A 14,782-nucleotide genomic window follows, 5' to 3' on the forward strand; every position below is an offset into this window, starting at 1 on the left:
AAAAAAATTCTAAAGTTAAACTTTTTGCCACTATTGCCTGTATCATGGAGATATTAAGGCAAAAGTAACTAATGTGTAAGGCTGCTATGAATAAAAAATTCTATATTTTATTATAGCACTTCTAAATTAAAATTAATTTAAAATAAAGTTACAAGTTATGCATCTAACTGTACTTTAATGCTAAAAAAAAGGTTAGAAAATTAGATACTCTTTAAACTTAAGATAGTGAATATCTACTAGATATTTCATTATGTGCTTTGGCTTTAGTGCAGTGACAATCTATACATCAGTTATTATATATCCTATTCATTATTCTATTATGTTATTTCACACATTTAATAATTTTCTCATACAGTGTAAATATGTCAAATTATGAAAACATGCCATTATGTTTTAGGAAAGGGGTAATAATATGTGACCCTGGACCACAAAACCAGTCTTAAGTCGCTGGGGTATATTTGTAGCAATAGCCAAAAATACATTGCATGGGTCAAAATTTTTGATTTTTCTTTTATGCCAAAAATCATTAAGAAATTAAGTAAAGTTCATGTTCCATGAAGATTTTTTGTAAAATTCCTACTGTAAACATATCAAAATGTAATTTTTGATTTGTAATATGCATTGTTAAGAACCTAATTTGGACAACTTTAAAGGTGATTTTCTCAGTCTTTTTGATTTTTTTGCATCCTCAGATTTCTGATTTCAAATAGATGTATCTCAGCCAAATATTGTCCTATCCTAACAAACCATACATCAATAGAAAGCTTATTTATTGAGCTTTCATATGATGTATAAATCTCAGTTTTGTCAAATTTAACCTTATGACTGGTTTTGTGGTCCAGGGTCACATATAATAATAATAATCATGTTGGAGTCCTTGGCTTAAAAGGTTTGAAAACCCCTCGTTTTAAATTATGGTGGATGCAAAAAAAATTAAATAAAATAATCTTTACTAATTGTACAGTGTTTCCGTACTATCGCTATAAACATAAACTTGCATTTGCATTCATAAAAATCCTACTTGTTCAACATTTCAAGAGTGAAAAGAAGGTCAAACCGAATGTAAAGGTTCTAAAAGTTTCATTAAATGTACTGTGCTTGATTGTGAATAATCATTTGTACTTGCCTTCTTCAATAGAAACCACCAGAGTGAATAAAATCAGAGATGGTTCACGAAGTAGAGCTGCCCTCAGATCTTTTGTTAATAATATATCCGCATACTGAAGAATAGAAGAATACAATGTACCACATGAAACAAACATAATCATCGCCTCTTCGTTTCTGTTATCTTGAGACTTTCTGAGATGAAAAAAGTTTTGATTAAAAAAATAATAATATGTATATATATATATATATATATATATATATATATATATATATATATATGTATATATTTATATATATATTTTTTTTAATCTGAAACAGTAACAATTTTTAGTTTACATGAAGCCATATAGACATATACGTTAATTCAAATATTCCTAGTCATGAATCCTCGTCTCAGCAAGCGGCATCTTTCCACAGGCATGTGAATGTAATCGCCTAAACCTGCCCTTCATATTCATGCTAATTCTGATTAGCAGCTGTCACATCACTCAATATGCAGAATAGGGCTTGATTACCCTATAAGTATTTCACTTTAGTAAGACCCAGCGACTACTGAGAGCAGATATTGCAAGCTGATGAATAGTAATTCTGTTCAAGAGAGATACAGACTGGAGCAGTTATTACCCTGAGCTCAGTAGTATGTATTCCACTGGAACGGGGCGTAATGGAAAATACAAGGAGCTTCTTGAATAAAAGAAAAAAAAAGATGAATCTCTGAGTCTTGGAGAGATGCCAGATGTTATGATGTTATCTTCCCTCCAGGTGCACTGGCATTATAGGCTTACAATGTAAGATATTCTGTATAAAATAATATTTTATATTTACCGTGAAGAATATTCAGAATACTTTTGTTGCTTTCATCAAATTGAACTAAATATGACAAACTGATTGCTTTGTTACTTTAGTATAATTCAAAAATGTAATGACCTTTGTAAGACCTTTGTTCATCTTCAGAACACAAATGAAGATATTTTTGATGAAATCTGACAGCTCTCTGACCCTCCATAGACAAGTTAATGGTTTCACATTCATGCTATGTTCAAGGTTTATAAAGGTAGTTTTTTTTGTACAAAGAAAACTAAAATAATACATTTATTTAACAATTTCTTCTCTTCCTGAGAAGAAAATGTTCTCACAAGAACGACACATTTTACTGAGTTAAAATAGTCTCAAAATAAATTCTACACAGATTGTTTTTTCAGGGTGTTGTTAAAGAGAAAGACACACAAACCAAAAATACAGACATTTTGAAACTTCTCACCTAAAGTGTTATGCTGAAATGTAATTTGTATGGGGGGAAACATTGAATTAATTTAGAAAAATTCATTAATAAAAAAAAGTTACAGCTGTTTATTTAATTATCTATAGCAAATCAAGAATCAATGCTATAAATCTCAAATATCAGATGGGTCTGTTCTGTATTATTGTTGTGTCTTAAAAGAGCTCAATGGCCAAAACCACAGCAAATCCTCCAGTCTCTTGTGTTGTCCATCCCAGTCTGGGCTGCATTTGTTTATCTCTTTTCAATTATGCAGTCAACTAATTCCATTTACCCAATCTTGGCATGGTTCAAATGAAACCCAGTCAGCCATTTCAAATTCATTCTCTGCCCCCTTTATCTAAGAACATTGTATGTCAAATCTGCTTAAAGTATAATATATCTACTTGAAAATAAAAGTATTACAACCCACTACATACACTATATGGGGGCAGCCGTGGCCTAATGGTTAGAGATTCGGACTTGTAACCCAAAGGTTGCAGGTTCGAGTCTCAGGTCCGGCAGGGATTGTAGGTGGGGGGAGTGAATGTACAGCACTCTCTCCACCCTCAATACCACGACTGAGGTGAGTCCCTTGAGCAAGGCACCGATCCCCCAACTGCTCCCCGGGCGCCGCAGCAATGGCTGCCCACTGCTCCGGGTGTGTGTTCACTACTGTGTGTGTGCACTTGGATGGGTTAAATGCAGAGCACAAATTCCCTGTATGGGTCACCATACTTGGCCTCACTCACCCCCTTTCCTTTCCCTTTCCTTATATATAACTGACTATATGTACAGTGGGTACGGAAAGTATTCAGACCCCCTTAAATGTTTCACTCTTTGTTATATTGCAACCATTTGCTGAAATCATTTAAGTTCATTTTTTTCCTCATTAATGTACAGTCGTGGCCAAAAGTTTTGAGAATGACACAAATATTAGTTCACAAAGTTTGCCGCTAAACTGCTTTTAGATGTTTGTTTCAGTTGTTTCTGTGATGTACTGAAATATAATTACAAGGACTTCATACGTTTCAGAGGCTTTTATCGAAAATTACATGACATTTATGCAAAGAGTCAGTATTTGCAGTGTTGGCCCTTCTTTTTCAGGACCTCTGCAATTCGACTGGGCATGCTCTCAATCAACTTCTGGGCCAAATCCTGACTGATAGCAACCCATTCTTTCATAATCACTTCTTGGAGTTTGTCAGAATTAGTGGGTTTTTGTTTGTCCACCCGCCTCTTGAGGATTGACCACAAGTTCTCAATGGGATTAATATCTGGGGAGTCTCCAGGCCATGGACCCAAAATGTCAACGTTTTGGTCCCCGAGCCACTTAGTTATCACTTTTGCCTTATGGCACGGTGCTCCATCGTGCTGGAAAATGCATTGTTCTTCACCAAACTGTTGTTGGATTGTTGGAAGAAGTTGCTGTTGGAGGGTGTTTTGGTGCCATTCTTTATTCATGGCTGTGTTTTTGGGCAAAATTGTGAATGAGCCCACTCCCTTGGATGAGAAGCAACCCCACACATGAATGGTCTCAGGATGCTTTACTGTTGGCATGACACAGGACTGATGGTAGCACTCACCTTTTCTTCTCCGGACAAGCCTTTTTCCAGATGCCCCAAACAATCGGAAAGAGGCTTCATCGGAGAATATGACTTTGCCCCAGTCCTCAGCAGTCCATTCGCCATACTTTTTGCAGAAGATCAATCTGTCCCTGATGTTTTTCTGGAGAGAAGTGGCTTCTTTGCTGTCCTTCTTGACACCAGGCCATCTTCCAAAAGTCTTGTCCTCACTGTGTGTGCAGATGCGCTCACACCTGCCTGCTGCCATTCCTGAGCAAGCTCTGCACTGGTGCCACTCCGATCCCGCAGCTGAATCCTCTTTAGGAGACGATCCTGGCGCTTGATGGACTTTCTTGGACGCCCTGAAGCCTTCTTAACAAGAATTGAACCTCTTTCCTTGAAGTTCTTGATGATCCTATAAATTGTTGATTTAGGTGCAATCTTAGTAGCCACAATATCCTTGCCTGTGAAGCCATTTTTATGCAACGCAATGATGGCTGCACGCGTTTCTTTGCAGGTCACCATGGTTAACAATGGAAGAACAATGATTTCAAGCGTCACCCTCCTTTTAACATATCAAGTCTGCCATTCTAATGAAATGATCTCATCCTTTAATGACAGCAATGCAGAAATGCAGTGGAAAGTTTTTTTCAGGATTAAGTTAATTTTCATGGCAAAGAAGGACTATGCAATTCAACTGATCACTCTTCATAACATTCTGGAGTATATGCAAATTGCTATTATAAAAACTTAAGCAGCAACTTTTCCAATTTCCAATATTTATGTAATTCTCAAAACTTTTGGCCACGACTGTACACACAGCACCCTATATTGACAGAAAAGCATTTTTGACATTTTTGCAGATTTATTAAAAAAGAAAAACTGAAATATCACATGGTCTTAAGTATTCAGACCCTTTGTTCAGTATTTAGTAGAAGCACCCTTTTGATCTAATACAGCCATGAGTCTCTTTGGGAAAGATGCAACAAGTTTTTCCACACCTGGGGCCTCATTTATAAAGACTTGCGTAGAAACCATCCTTGATTTTATCTAAGAACTTTTCTGATTTGATCGTAAGAGCGATTCAGAGAAAACGAACGCCAGTCATTCGGTTATAAATCACAAATGATCGTGGAATTGTGTGCAGCTGAATGTTCCGCCGTCGAAATGCCCCTGCTTAATTAATTAACATATAAAATGAGCTCATTCCTAAAGCAAACACTCCGTGACAATGGCAAGAAATAAGGAGCACAAGAAATCAAATTATAGTGAGGCTGAACTATCTGCAATACCAGGCATTACCACAAGGAAACGGTCGTACGCCAAGCTGGAATCTGACGTGGAGATAAGTACTTTTTTTTATAAATCTGTACTTTGACGTGGATTTGATCGTACGAACACTCTAAGATCAAATCAGTGCGTAAGAAAGTTTTATAAATGAGGCCCCTTGATTTGGGGATCCTCTGCCATTCCTCCTTGCAGATCTTCTCCAGTTCTGTCAGGTTGGATGGTAAACGTTGGTGGACAGCCATTTTTAGGTCTCTCCAGAGATGCTCAATTGGGTTTAAGTCAGGGCTCTGGCTGGGCCATTCAAGAACAGTCACGGAGTTGTTGTGAAGCCACTCCTTCATTCTTTTAGCTGTGTGCTTAGGGTCATTGTCTTGTTGGAAGGTAAACCTTCGGCCCAGTCTGAGGTCCTGAGCACTCTGGAGAAGGTTTTCGTCCAGGATATCCCTGTACATGGCCGCATTCATCTTTCCCTCAATTGCAACCAGTCGTCCTGTCCCTGCAGCTGAAAAACACCCCCACAGCATGATGCTGCCACCACCACGCTTCACTGTTGGGACTGTATTGGACAGGTGATGAGCAGTGCCTGGTTTTCTCCACACATACCATTTAGAATTAAGGCCAAAAAGTTCTATCTTGGTCTCATCAGACCAGAGAATCTTATTTCTCACCATCTTGGAGTCCTTCAGGTGTTTTTTTTAGCAAATTCCACACAGGCTTTCATGTGTCTTGTTCTGAGGAGAGGCTTTCGTCGGGCCACTCTGCCATAAAGCCCCAACTGGTGGAGGGCTGCAGTGATGGTTGACTTTCTACAACTTTCTCCCATCTCCCGACCGCATCTCTGGAGCTCAGCCACAGTGATCTTTGGGTTCTTCTTTACCTCTCTCACCAAGGCTCTTTTCCCCCGATAGCTCAGTTTGGCCAGACGGCCAGCTCTAGGAAGGGTTCTGGTCGTCCCAAACGTCTTCCATTTAAGGATTATGGAGGCCACTGTGCTCTTAGGAACCTTAAGTGCAGTAGAAATTTTTTTGTAACCTTGGCCAGATCTGTGCCTTGCCACAATTCTGTCTCTGAGCTCTTCAGGCAGTTCCTTTGACCTCATGATTCTCATTTGCTCTGACATGCACTGTGAGCTGTAAGGTCTTATATAGACAGGTGTGTGGCTTTCCTAATCAAGTCCAATCAGTATAATCAAACACAGCTGGACTCAAATGAAGGTGTAGAACCATCTCAAGGATGATCAGAAGAAATGGACAGCACCTGAATTAAATATATGAGTGTCACAGCAAAGGGTCTGAATACATAGGACCATGTGATATTTCAGTTTTTCTTTTTTAATAAATCTGCAAAAATGTCAACAATTCTGTGTTTTTCTGTCAATATGGGGTGCTGTGTGTACATTAATGAGGAAAAAATGAACTTAAATGATTTCAGCAAATGGCTGCAATATAGCAAAGAGTGAAACATTTAAGGGGGTCTGAATACTTTCCGTACCCACTGTATGTGTATTTATTTGTGTACTGATATTCCCTATACTATGAGGACCAAATGATCACAAGTATAGTAATGCCAGTAAGTATACAAGTAAACTAGCTTAATTATATTGAATGAAGTGTTTTGAGAATCTAAAAATGCTTACAGAATGCTACCATAACGGTAGAAATACCAGTTTGTGTGCATGTTTAAAAATGTTCAAAATGTTTTTGAATGCCTCTTATCAAAGCTTCATTTATTTGATTAAAATACAGCAAAAACAGTGATATGATAAGGAAAGCAAAGGCCAAAACAACAAACAAACACCAAGCTAGATCCTAACAGAGAAGGCTAAATTCCCTAACAAAAGAAAAACAAAATAAAAGTACAAAATGCTACCTTAACTCCCTATCTAATGAAAAACAGGAGAAAACAATATTTACAAAAGAAAATGGCACTCACCCCCTACAGCTTCCAAGTGTGGAAAAAGAGTATTTACAATATTTTACAAAATATACAAAAAAAAGGTAATGAAGTTGACAACAACAAATCAACTCAAAACCAAAATTCACACTGCACCCAACAGGCAGAATCAACAGATAAACTAACAGCAACAACACGCTGTAGCAAACACACAATAGCACATGTGCAATTGAACAACAGGAAATCCTTTATTGAGCAGAACTTCCTCTTCAGCTATTGCAGATCCTTTTATTGCCTCTCCTTGGTCCCATTAGCACCAATCAGACCTGAAGATCACTTGGTAGGATCCAATCCTGTGAAAGAAAGGATGGGACAAAAAGAGAGAGGAAAAAAAAAAGAACCAGCAAAACAAGACATATACACAATACATCTCAAGATGTAACAGCTAAAAAAAGGGTCTTATCTAGCAAAACTATTGGGCATTTTCTTTAAAAAAAAAAAAAAGTATATATTTTTAATAACAAATGATTGTCTTGCACTAGCTCTGTGATGTACTTCAGTTCAAAAAAGTAATGTAGAGTACTTCAAAATCGTCAGACATCATTGTTTTACCTTTTTTTTTTTGTAAAGGGAAAGGTGCAATGAAACTGCAATTTTTACCTTCAACTGTGAACTAATTCTTTGAGAATTTCACAATTAATTTGTGTTCTTTGTAATTATTTGTGCACTTTAGCCATTCCTGGAGGAAAATTGTTTAAAAGTAAACCATTCATAATTATTTTCTGTGTACAATTTAAAATAACTGTGTTCTATTTGAATCTAGAATTTAATATGCTGGTTTATCTGTTTAAGAAAATTTATTATCATTATTGAAATATTTTTGCGGAAATCGTGATACACTTTTTATTTTTGGGGGGGTTCTTTGTTGGGCAGAAACCTCAAATACCACCTCTGCTGAATGAAAGTATTCCTTTCTTAAAAAAAAAAAAAAAAAAAAAAAAAAACATACTGACCATTTGAATGGTAGTTTATAGCCATTCCTAGTTTCCTCTATATAGCATTCAGCCATCCTCATAAAATCATAAACAAATAAAATAAATAAGTAAATAAAAAACCTTGAAAAGCTTTTAGTGGTAATATCTCAAATACCTAACCAAGGTCATTGTGTACGTTAAGTAAAATACTTAACTGCTGTGTTTAAAAGGAAATGTATTGGACAAAACCAAGTTGTATCATTATGAAAATAATGGAAAGACAGAGGTAGAGCGTATAATGGGCATCCCTTGTGCCTCCATTCTTTACCCTCCTCAACACCGTGATGATCATCATCATGTGAACACCATTGATCCAACCTGCAACCATCAGTTCAATGGCTTCCTGTGATTTCCAGGGGTCCTTTCATCATCCTACTTCACAGCGCAAAAGTCACTTCTATGATTCATGCTAACCTTGGTTCCATTAGCATTAACATATCATTCAACCAATTCCATCTGCGGCATATCCTTTAATACCACTAATTTCCTAGGATAAATATTAGATACCTGTTAGCAGAGTGAGGGCACGTCCTACAACTTCATCAGCAGCGCACAAGTGCGGTTTGAATACACTCTTAATATCCAACATACAGGCCATTAGTACTCACGCTGTGTTCCAATGTAATTACAGGACACAATACACTACATGCAAGTGGTTTAGTATCAAATCCATCAGTGACATCAGAGGACACAGATTATATACGGCTAATACAAATACTCAAGAAGTGCATCCCTAGAGCTCCTTTGCTTTGATCCATTAGCTGTGCCGCATCCACTTGTGCCCACAAATTCTCTCAAGATGTCAAAGGGAAGACCAGAGGGAATATAAATATACCAAGGATGGTTGCTGCAGGATATAGTTAAGATTGGGCTTTGGATACATTAGGATGCAGTCGGGAGACAGATGACTTCATCATCCGTAAGGATGCTGAGTTGACCTGAATCTCCAGCCTGAATCACATCTAGAGTGATAAATCAGAAGTAATACAGTTTAAGTGCTATTGTCTCAGATTTTTCGATCTTTGGATGAGCTCTTTATGATAACAGATCAATTAAACCTTTGTGCCGTTTCCAAGAAGGATGTATTGTGTCACCAATGGACCACGTGTGAATCCATTTAGAGATGAAACCCTTAGGTCCTGCCATTCTTTGGGTCAATGACAAATGACATGGTCAGAAATGGAAAAAAAAAAAATCACAAGACTTTCCAAACCAGCAGATGACAGAGGTGAACATGGTGACGAACGCAGAACCACAGAGGAGAGCAAAACAAAACACTAGTAATGAATTAGAAGTACACAACAAGGATTTGTAAAGAAAAATGTTGGATTTTTTGTTTTAAGTCAAGAAGATTGGTTTTCCTTGGCTGTAAAAAAAACTCACTGAAGCTTACGCTATGCCTAAGTCCTACATCATCTGCTAGAATGCCACTCTTTTGTGAATGCACATATGCAGAGATAATTTCGTCAACGACAAAAATGAAAAATATTCTTTATTCTTTTTTTCTGTGATTAAGATGAGACATTGATGAGCTAAAACTAATATCGGGTGATAAAAAGTATGACAAAATGTATGCCGCGTCTTTGTTAACAAGACGAGATGGGACTAGAATGTTTTTTGAGGACTACCGGACATTCAAAATACATCCTATAGGCTAACATTAACTGTCATCTTTTAAAATGTGTATCCCTGTCATTGGATTGCAATCCATTTGGGGGCATTTGCATATCTAGTGTCAGTATGGCAGCCGGAGTGACAGACGGGCTACCAAAACGCAAACTAGCGATCAGAAACAATGGCCTCAGCACCTGACGTCCCGTTTTTCCCGGGAGTCCCATTTCATTGTCGATTAACCTAAAGTTTACAGATAATGATCACCCCCTTGTCATCCAATTTGTCCATGACTTTTTTTAGTCATAAAGAAATTATGTTTTTGTGGAAAAGATTTCAGGATTTTTTTTTTCCATATAGTAGACTTCTATGGTGCCCCGAGTTTGAACTTCCAAAATGCAGTGGCTTAAGTGAACATAAAACAGGTGGCTGTCATTATAAAGCTTGGATAAGACAAGACATTTTTAATGTAACTGATTGCATTTGTCTAACAGAAGAAAATAATATACTAGGATGGCTTGAAGGTGAGTTAATTATGGGGTAATTTTCATTTTTGTGTAAGCTATCCCTTTAAGACTGTTCCCTGATGGCAGTGGTATCTTTCAGCAGGATAATGCACCTGCCACACTGCAAAAAACAGCCAGGAATTGTTTGAGGGACATAGCAAAGGGTTGAAGATGTTGCTTTGATCTCCAAATTCCCCAGACCAACTGCAGGACTTAAAGGTTCTGCTGCTAATGTCTTAGTGCCAGATACCACAGGACATGTTCAGAGGTCTTGTGGAGTCCATGCCTTAATGCATCAGAGCTTGGACCTACAAAAAATTAGGCAATCAAACATGCCAAACTAAGTATGTTATTCTTATAAAGGGGCTTTTTTTATTCATTATGATATAGGACAGCTGTATCATCTTGACATGTTTTATTTTATGCCACAAAAATAATTTCCGATATTAAAATATGCTCATCATAGTAGAGGTGTATTCAAGTCACTGCATTTACAAAATGCATTTGAATGTATTTTCAAATAAACTAGAGATCCAGACAAAAATATCTGAGTCACGTCATTGACCTTTTTTCTATAGACAGTTTCACCATTTTAAGAAAGCCATTGCACCATATGCCCAAAGCCTGACATATTTTCAAAAACATGTTTACAGGACACTTATGTCCTGTGGAGCCAGCAAAGTAACAACAACTCCATCCTGATCACCTTCTCTGTAGAGGGGCAGAAGCTTTGACTTGGCAGACATGGCAGATGTGTGATGGCTTGCTCTAACCTCAGCTGTAATAGCACTCCATCAAGAGGAGAGAGAGAGGGGATGAGTGCTGCATGTAAACATCTGCAATCATCTCCCTGGGTTATGTCCCAGAGACATGCCAGCTGGCATTTGAAAAATAAATAAATAAATAAATAAAAAATACTGACAGCAAGGTCAACAAACATCACTATTCATGGCATCTTTAAGCAACATGCACACATATTGATGGAAATCCTTCTTTTTTGCTGGTAGCACCCAGCCAATGTATGGAAATGTGTTTGAAACCTATTCACAGAAAATATTTTTCCTCAGTATATTTGCACTACTGAAACCACACATACACACCTGGTGGTGTAATAATATATAGTACACACACACACACACACGTATACATATATATATATATATATATATATATATATATATATATATATATATACACACACACACACAGTGCTGCCTACTAATATTGGCACCCTTGGTAAATATGAGCAAAGGTGGGTCTAAAAATAATTTTTATTCAAAAAATTACAAAATTCTGACCTTTCATTGAAGCAAAACAATGGAATGTGAGGGGGAATCTCATTATAAAAAAATGTTTGTTTTTTTCTCGTTCACGTAGCCACAGTTATTGCCACCCAATTATTGCAATGTTCTTTTTCCAAGATAACAGTTCTGAGTTTTCTCTTATAATGGCTGAGCTTGGAGAACACCTGACCTGACAAGCGTTTAGAGACCATTTCTTCATCCAGAACTCTCCTGATCCTTCAGAATACCAGCTCCATGTTGGTGCTGCTTCTCTTCAGTTCAGCTCACTCATTTTCTACAGGGTTCAGGTCAGGGAACTCGGACAGCCATGGCAGAAGCTTCATTTTGTGCTCAGTGACATATTTTTGTGTTGATTTTGATGTTTGTTTTGGATCATTGTCTTGATGGAAGATCCAAACATGGCCCATTATAAGATTTCTTACAGAGGCAGTCAGATTTTTTATCTGTTGGTATTTGATAGAATCCTTGATGCCATGTATCTGAAAAAGATGTGCAGGACCTCCAGCAAAAAAGGCCCACTACATTAAAGATCCAGCAGTATATTTAACTGTGGGCATGGGGTACTTTTTTCCCTGTTTACACCAAACCCATCTGGTTAGTTTACTGCCAGAAAGCTCTTTTTTATGTTTCATCTGACCATAGAAGCCAGTCCCATTTGAAGTTCCAGTCATGTCTGACAACTGAATATGCTGGAGTTTGCTTTTGGATGAGCCAGGAGTTGTTGTTTTTTCTTGAAACCCATTTGAACAACGTGGTGATGTATGGGCTAATTGATAGTTATTTTTTAGGCTTTCTGACTCCAAGATTGAACTAATCTCTGCAATTCACAAGATGTGATTCTTAGAAAGTCTTTAGCCACTCAAACTCTCCTCCTCAGCGTGCATTAGGACGATATAGAGACACACATCCTCTTCCAGGCAGATTTGTAACATCTTTCTTTGACTGAAAATTCTTAATAATTGCCCTAATGGCTTTAACTATTTTCTTACAGCCACTTTCTATTTTATGAAGCTCAACAATCGTGTTTTATACATCAGAACAATATTTTTTGGTTTTACTCCTTGTGATAGATGATTAAGGGAATTTGGCCTTTGTGTTCCTTGTATTTATAATCCTGTGGAATAAGAAGTCATGGCTGGACAATTTCAGTCACCCTGGTGTACTACAAAATGTAAATATGAATGAATATACTTCAGAGATAATTTCCAGGGGTGCCAAAAATGGATTCCATGCATTGGAGAAAAACTTCAACTCTCAAACTCACTCTCTTTCTCTCTGCAGAATTGTTTAATTTCAAGGAACTTGAACTTGAGCATCTTGATTAGATGTGTTTAATTAGGTTTGAAGCTGAACTCAGCAGGAAACTAATTCTCCAAGAGCAGGGTTGCAGACCCCTGTATAAAACATTTTTGCTCCACAAATCTAAATCATGAATATGTCCACAAATCCCATATTTACAGAAAAAAACAGGGTTTTCCTCAAACTGTTACCACAAAGTTGGGAACAGTCTGTCTTGGTCTTGGTATACTGAAGCAACAAGATTTTCTTTAACTTGAAGTAAGTCCAAACCCTGAAAAAAAACGGCCCCATAGCTTTATCCCTCCTGCACCGAACCGTACAGTTGTAATACTGCAGGTGATGTTCTCCTGGCACTGGCAAAACCCAGACTCACCCACCCATCAGACATAGAATAGACACAGAATAGGTTTCCACTGCTCCAGAGTCTATTGGTGGCATGCTACAGACCACTCCATCCGACATTTGGGATTGCACTTGGTGATGAGGCTTGCATGCAGCTGCTCAGCCATGAAAACCTATTCCATGAAGCTCCCACTGTACTGCACTTTTTTTGTGCTGATATGAATACCAGTGGAAGTTTGTAACTCTTAAGCTGCGGAATCAGCAGAGCATTGGCAACTTTTACACACCATATGCCTCTGTGACTTTCCATGGTCTTCTGCTTCATCACCAAGTTGCTGCTGTTCCTAAAAGATTCTGCTTTCTAATAGTACCACTGAGAGTTAAGCATGAAATATCCAGCAGGGATGAAATTTCACAAACTGACTTACTGAAAAGGTGGCGTCCCCATCACAATACCACACTTGAATTCACTGAACTTTTCCCTTCCACTAACACCAGCTAAGATTAAACTTGCTGTGACATTAGCATTTGCTGGGTCCTTTCAGCCGATCTAATTCAATCAGAGGGGAGTGCATCGGTTGACACCACTGATTTCATTGCAAAGGGGAAAAAAAACATGATTGACCAGACTTTATGCCCTCAGTCCACACAACCAATCGGCAGACCATTCCCATTAGTATTTTTCATCAGAGTTCTGTTGAAAATGATCACGGTGACATGCACAGACACAACTGAAAAGCTGATGAAAAAGGTTGTGTCTACATTGATTATAGTTTAAAAAAAATTCCATGTACAGTTCAGAGAAAAAAAAGAGACAGGCAGAAAATCAATTGGCAGTTCCGATTCAATTATACAAGCACAAAATACTGCCGTACCATTTTGATGTTTAACAAATTAAAATGGCAATCACTTTGCAGAACTCTTGTCAGGCATCTCATCTTCTATTTAACCCGAGAGGTCTATTTGATGTTGTGGAAGTGGAATAGCTTTTTGTCTCAGAATAATGTATGTTTACATTTGATCATAAACTGCCTTTTTTATTATTTTGTGCTGTTCTCTGAGGTCTACACGTAATGCTAACAATATGTTTACATCAAAAACACCATCATTTAATCAATTAGGCTATTGTGACGTTGGTTTTGTACATTTTGTACAGCTCTGACTTGAAATGTCTGTTGAGTGGTGCTACAATTTTAATCACATTTTAAAATAATGTACCATCTGCACTACACCTGAACCTACCAGATAGTATGAACAAAAGCAAATTTGATGTAAAAACTTAATCGCAAGCATGCTGTTTTAGCTTGGTTTTGTAAGTCATGTTTTTCACAGAATTCGTACCTAAGTCCAGTTCCGTGCCGCCTGAGCTACCGAGCAAGCTTGTTACATTTGGAAAGTGAAACATATGGAGCTTTAATCATAACTGTGTACGAAAACGATTGCATGTGCTCACTTTTTTACCGCGTCTAGTAGGGCTGCATGATATTGGGAAAAAATATAATTTTTTTCCTGCAATATATATTGCGATGTGTACAAATTCATTTATGTTCATCAGGTGTTTTGAACTGCTTTA

Source organism: Garra rufa, chromosome 1, assembly GCF_049309525.1.
Source record: "Garra rufa chromosome 1, GarRuf1.0, whole genome shotgun sequence".
NCBI lineage: Eukaryota > Metazoa > Chordata > Actinopteri > Cypriniformes > Cyprinidae > Garra > Garra rufa.